The sequence below is a fragment of the Pipistrellus kuhlii genome, unplaced genomic scaffold (genome assembly GCF_014108245.1).
Source record: "Pipistrellus kuhlii isolate mPipKuh1 unplaced genomic scaffold, mPipKuh1.p scaffold_m20_p_2, whole genome shotgun sequence".
NCBI lineage: Eukaryota > Metazoa > Chordata > Mammalia > Chiroptera > Vespertilionidae > Pipistrellus > Pipistrellus kuhlii.
The window spans coordinates 151,354,760-151,361,504 of NW_023425515.1; positions in this window are offsets into that span (position 1 = coordinate 151,354,760).

A 6,745-nucleotide genomic window follows, 5' to 3' on the forward strand; every position below is an offset into this window, starting at 1 on the left:
AGACGTTAGGGGGGTTACAGTTCTCAGCCCAAACATCCCTTCCTATATGCATTGTCTTTTCTGACTTTGAACAAAGATTAACATTGAAGTTTCAAAGGCTAAATTTGCACAAGATAAGTAATTTAAAAATCAATGGGTCTGGGGTCAAAGGCAAGTCATTTGTTATCTTCATCATTATACTGAAAGCTTAGGAGCCAACCAAGTTTACTAAAATGACAGGGAAGGAGCTAAGAACGGAGACTCTCTAATCTGAAAATGTCATATAATAACAAGAGACAGACCTCTGGAGAGCACACAAGACAGTGACAGATACTTTCTGGGAACCCAATGCCTTTAGGAAACTGGCCCTTAAAGTTATTGTTGGAAGTGGCCAGTTGTAAAATAATTGATGTGTGCAGTATATGGCACATAGGTTATATCTGCCCAATGTTTAAATGAAAAAGAAGATGAATAAATACTGGTTCCTCTAAATTCTTCACTGAGAGAATCAAGGAAGGGAGAGGGTATCATTTCTTATGTACCCCTATACATATTCAGCAAGCATATTTTTGCCCAGTACAAAGATGAAAGCATTCCTAGTGAAAAATACTACTTAGTAGAATAAATTGTGTATTCAAAGGTTTAGATTAGAAACCAATCTACAGCAGGGGAAACTGAGTAAATTGTATAGTTATGGAAAATAGTAGTCATTTTTTTTTTTCAGTTGTGAGGACCTAAATAATAAATGAGCAAAGTGATAGGAAGTTTGGCCTGGCAACATCTTCAACATTTTCATTCAAATAATTTTTAAATTGTTTATTATGGGATTTTTCAAACATTCACAAAAGCAGAAGGAACAGGGTAATGAAATCTCAGTATCTAACAGTTTCAACAAATGTCAACATTTTGCCATAATTATCATTTCATTAATACCTACCTTCCAACAACAACAACAACAACACACACACACACACACACACACACACACACACACACAGTATTTTTTTTTTCTTTTGCTGGGTTGTATTAAAGCAAATCCCAGATTTTGCATTATTATACTATAATACCTCATTTTTTTTCTTTATTGATTAAGGTATTACATATGTGTCCTTATCACCCCATTGTCCTCTCTCCCAATGTCTCACCACACCTGTGGACTCATCCCCTAGTGTCTGTGTCCATTGGTTATGCTTATATGCACGCATACAAGTCTGACACAGTTGCCTTTTACTTTAAGACTAGAGGACTAGTGTACGAAAATTAGTGCATTAGGCAAGGGGGGGGGGCGGGGGGGAGTCCCTCAGCCTGGCCTGCACCCTCTCACAATCTGAGATCCCTCGGGTAGAGTCCCTAGGCCTGGCCTGAGATCAGGGCCTATTGGGGCTTTCCTCCCCCTGGCTGCAGGCAGCTGGCCCCACCCCCATCCCCACTGCTGCCACTGCTTGCAGTCTGTGCAGCACTGCCCCCCCCCCCCCCCAACCCTGCCACTGGTGGCCTCACTCTGCAGGCAACAGGATGGGTGCAATGGCTTGGTTGGCCTGGGCTTCCCTTTTTCTTTGCTGTTGGGTGGGGCTAACTTTGAGAGGGGCCATCTACCTACCTGATCACCCCTAACCACTCTGCCTATCATCTGATTGCTCCTAACTGCTTGCTTGGGGGTGGGGCCAGGCCAGTGAGGGGCCATCTACCTATCTGATCACCCCTAACTGCTGGCCTGCCTACCTGATCTCCCCTAACTACTTGTCTGCCTGTCTGATCACCCCTAACCCCTCTGCCTGCCTGCTTGATTACCTCTTACCATTTACTTGGGGGCAGGGCCAACACTGACTTACAGTTGGTCAGCCTCCAGTCATTACTGGTCATTACAACCCAGGGTTTTTATTATTAGGATAGTCACAATACCGTTATCATACTCAAAAAATTTTTTTCAATTCCTAACATAATTTCCAACCCGGATTTGATTTTCCTTGATTGTCTGAGATCCACATATTAATTTTATTAATATGCTTTTTAGGTCTTTTTCAATACATAGCAGTTCTTCCCCTTTCTTTGTTTTTGTACTATTTATCTGTTGAAGAAAACAAGCCATTTGTTTTGTGGAATTTCCCACATTCTGGATTTGACTGATTGCATCTTCATTGTATCACTTGAAATCTTCCTCTATGCTCTGTAATTCTTGGTTACTTGAGGTTAAATATAGAGGAGAAGCCATCAATGGTAGCCTTGTGGGCCAGCTGCCTGATTTTGTAAATAACATTTTTTTTAGAACACAGCCATGCTCATTTATTTACATATTGCCTATGGCTGCTATAACAGCTGAGTTAAATAGTTATAACAGAGATCATATTGCCTATAAGGCTGAAAGCATTGACTATCTGGCCCATTAAGGGGTGGGGGGAGTAAATACCTGATTAAGAGGTTTGAATGAATACAATGAATATTCAGGTTCCAAATATGTTCATTCACACACACCCTCCCCATTACTAAAACCTCACAATAAACAGGGATCAATATGTCAACTGACAGATTGTTTGCTAGGTGGGTTTTGTGCATGAGGAATCCAAAGCGGTCAGGTGGCAGTGACAGCTTCCAGTGCAGAAACCTGTGCAGAAGCTTGACCTGGAAAAGGCAGCCCCATTCCTTTGGGAAGCAGGCCCTCCAACACAGCAGAACTTAAGGTCATGAGGACAGAAAGCAGGTGGAAGGAAGTGATGAGGTCAAATCTACTTCCATCTTTGCTACCTGGATTCTACCTGGTAAAGCTATTGAGAGCACAGCATCATATTAGCCATTGATTTTTTTTTTTTTTTTTTTTAGCACATCCAGGTTATCAGGGCACTATCACTCATGAATCGCACTGTCAGGGTGATTGTGTCAGTTGGTGCTATCCCAGGGATAGCGTTTTAGTTAAGCCTTCCCAAGACCATTACAGCATTGTTAGGACACTTGCTTCTTACTGCTGTAGTAAATAGTGCAATTAATAAATCATGTGGCCCTAAATAGTCCAATTAATAAATCAAGGTTGCACTTTTTTTCAGTAATTTGATCCCTTAGTCTGAAGCAAGATTGTATCAGATATTATATCAAATATCATATCAATAGGTCATGATTTCCACAAGCCCTCAGATGGTGGTGCTGAGAGAGACACTGCAGGCAATGAAGTTATATCCATTCTTGAAGCACGTGTCAATTGCTATAAGAATACTTGCTCTCCACTGCATATTATAAGGTGTCCAGTATAAACACTTCACCTGGTAGATGGCTGGTAAGGGCCAGAGCAGTCACACAGAGCTTCATTCTCAGAGGGCTCACACCTGGTTTAATGCTCTGTTGTTGCTGTCTTGAAATTCTTAATAATTTCTGAACACATTTTCATTTTGCATCATATCTCATGAATTATATAGCCAGTTCTACGGCTGGTTTTGTAGGAAGGAATTCCATGTAGTCAGTCTCAACAATATTGTCTAATTCTGCAATGGCTCAAATGCTCATGGTCCAATTGCACACAAGCACTGACTTGGCTGAGGAGAGAAGCTGGCTTGACATCCACCAGATGAGTCACTCCAGCCTCCTGTAAGTTCTAGGCCTCCGCTGGTATGTGTGATACCTGGATGGGAACCAGTTATGTCTCCATGTCAGCATAGGACCTATAGCATGCAAACTCACCTTTATCCCATGATGATCTTTGCTGCCAGAAGATATCAATAGAGACTTGAACAATTTATGGAAACTCAACAGGGAAGAGGTCAAGGCTTGTTCTCTTTGTTTTGGGGGAACTCAGTGACCCTAACTGATCTCCTTCTTGAGGAGCAGGTATGTGCTTTCTGTGGGACAGCATTGCCCAGCTTCGATGATGCTCCTATTATGCCTTCCATTAGACAAGTGGGTACAGGCTTGACTAGCAGTTGCATAGAGAGATGACCCAACCACCGAAATGTCTCTGTCCAAAGCAGTATCTGCTCTTAGGGACACCTTCTATCAACTGAAAAATAATACTGACTGGGTGTCTCTCTTTCCCTATTCAGGGAAAAGAAAAGGTTGCAACCCAGGGCATGCAGGCATGGCAAGCCATGTGTACATGCATGCGAGATAAAGGGGTATTTATAGAAAGGAAAAGGAAGTTAGGGAAGGGGACATTCTAACCATGGAGCTTTATTATAAACATAGAGTTCTTCATGTAGGGTTCTCACAATTATGTAGAATGCGAGAACTTCCATAAACTCAAGCTGCTCCCATAGACCATCCGGACTGATTATGTTTGCCTCAAGTTCCAATTAGTCTTTATCACTCCCTTCTATATCCTTAGACATATTAGAACAGGAAAATGTTAAGGGGCAACTTTTATACAAAAACAAAGAGCCCTCTTCTGGAGGCATCCCACTACAAGATTATAAAGGGTGTAATAAGCTGTGTTAGGTAGTTTGTACTTTATTCTAAAAGTAGAATGGAACTTACGTATTTTAATTAGAAGACATTGATTAGATTTTTATTGGAATGCCATGTAGAAATCTAATTTAAAATACCATAAAACTGAGATACCTATAAAGAGGTTGTTGGATGTTATGGTAGGACAGACTAGTGGTAGAGATAATAGAAATAAGTAAACTGAGTGAAGATATTTAAATCTATATGAGTTTGTTTGCATGTGGGACAAGAAAAATGAGAAGGAGTCACAATGCCACACACCCCAGATTTCTGACTGGGACAACTGGATAGAATCCAGAGATAGCTACTCTCACCAGGAACACAGGAGGTAAGCGAAACCAATGATCAGCTCAGTTTGGGATGCTTGGGTATAAAGATAATGGGGGTGGGGGGAGAGCTTTTAGCCACACTCTGGATTGAAACCAGGTCTCCCTCCATCACAATACAAGCTGACTGATGCTAACTAGAAAAGGAACATTCAAAAAAGGTATGTCCAGAGCGCATAGCACTAGTTCAATAAACGAATCTTCAAACGGAGGAGAAATGTCTGGGCTGAAGACATGAATTGATGCTTCTTCAGAGACAGATAGTAACCAAAACTATGGGGATGGGCCAGCCATGCCAGGGAAAGGTGTGATAGAAAAAATAAAAGGACTACTATCAGGATGTCAAGAAACATTAGGCTAAAGAAGGAAGAGTCCTTCATAGATACAGAGGAGTCCTTCATAGATACAGAGATCACACTGATGGTTGCCAGAGGGGAAAGGGTTGGGAGACTGGGTGAAAAAAGTGAAGGGAGTAAGAAATAGTTACAAAATAGCCATGGGGATGTAAGTACAGCACAGGGAATATAGTTGATAATATTGTAATAAGTATGTATGGTGCCAAGTAGGTACTAGAAATATCAGTGGGACACCTTATAAAGTATATGATTGTCCAACCACTATGATATACACCTGAAGCTAATACAAGGTAATATTGAATATAAATTGCAATTGAAAAAAAATAAAATAAAATACTAGCCTGGCTGGCATGGCTCCATAGTTGAGAGTTGACTTATGAACCAGGAGTCACTGTTCAATTCCAGATCAGGGCACACACCAGGGTTGCAAGCTCAATCCCCAGTGTGGGGTGTGCAGGAAGCAACCAATCAAAGATTTTCTCTCTCATCATTGATGTTTCTCTCTCTCCCTCTCCGTTCCTCTCTGAAATCAATAAAAAAAATATATTTTAAAAATAAAATAAATTTTAAAATATTGTGAAAAAATCAGAGAGAGACACATCTTCATAAGAAGCTGGCCAGATGGGGAGTGAGGAGGGTCTATGAAAGTATAACACTGTGGTTGTCAGAGTTAAATGCTGCCAAATGATGAAATAAAGTAAGATCTTCCATAAGAAGTCTGTTTTCTACTGAAATGCCTTTAAAGGCTGACCTTTCCCTTCAGAGAAATATTCATGAGCATGTCATGGTCTGCTCAGGGAGAGGACATGTTCATTATTTTAGAGAGGATATTGAATACTGGGACTTGCCTAGGCAAATGTTGGAAGTCTGAGGGAGCAAAAGGGAACCTGGCAGCCATCCAGAGAAGGAGACCTGCAGGCCACACACACCTCCTAAGAATGAGGCACCTGAAGGGAAAAGATGTTGCTTCCAGAACTGAAAGGGTTGGAGGAGAAGTCCTCGGGGCCTGGGATTCAGACTCCTGGGAGCAAGTCTTAGAAGGCTGGTGCTCAGGGTGCCAGGAAAGGAGAAGAACCCAGCAGTGGCACATGTTGGTTAAAAGGGATGTGAAGGCTTCTGGTGAAGGACCATGGCAAGGCTGGTTCACTGATTGCCAAACGAGCTGCCCACCCAGTGCTGCTGGCCACCAAGAGGCATGGAAACACGGGCAGGAACAGAACAACAGGAAGAAGTCAGCTTTCTGCCTCTCACTTCCTGGCCTTTTTCTAGTACCTCCCAATGGCAATACTAACAGGACAGCGGCTGGCAAAAAAAAATTCTGGAAAACGCCACCTGCAAAATCCTGGGCCCAGCATCACAGATTATGTGTAAAAGGGTATGTTTGTTGCTGAGAGATCATGGGTTTTTAAAAACCAATCCACATGGCACATTAGATCCTGTATAATCAGCATCCACAAAGAGATGGGCTTGAGCTGCTAAATCCAGCTCTAACATTTGCCAGTCATGCAAATGCAAGTGCCGTGCCTCTAAGCCTCTGTCCTTTTCTATAAAATGAGAATGTAATAAATAGTACATGTCTCCTAGTGCACTACATACACAATCCTGAAAAGATCTCATGCTCTACAAAAGCACACACTGAAAATAAAAGGACCGAGGGGA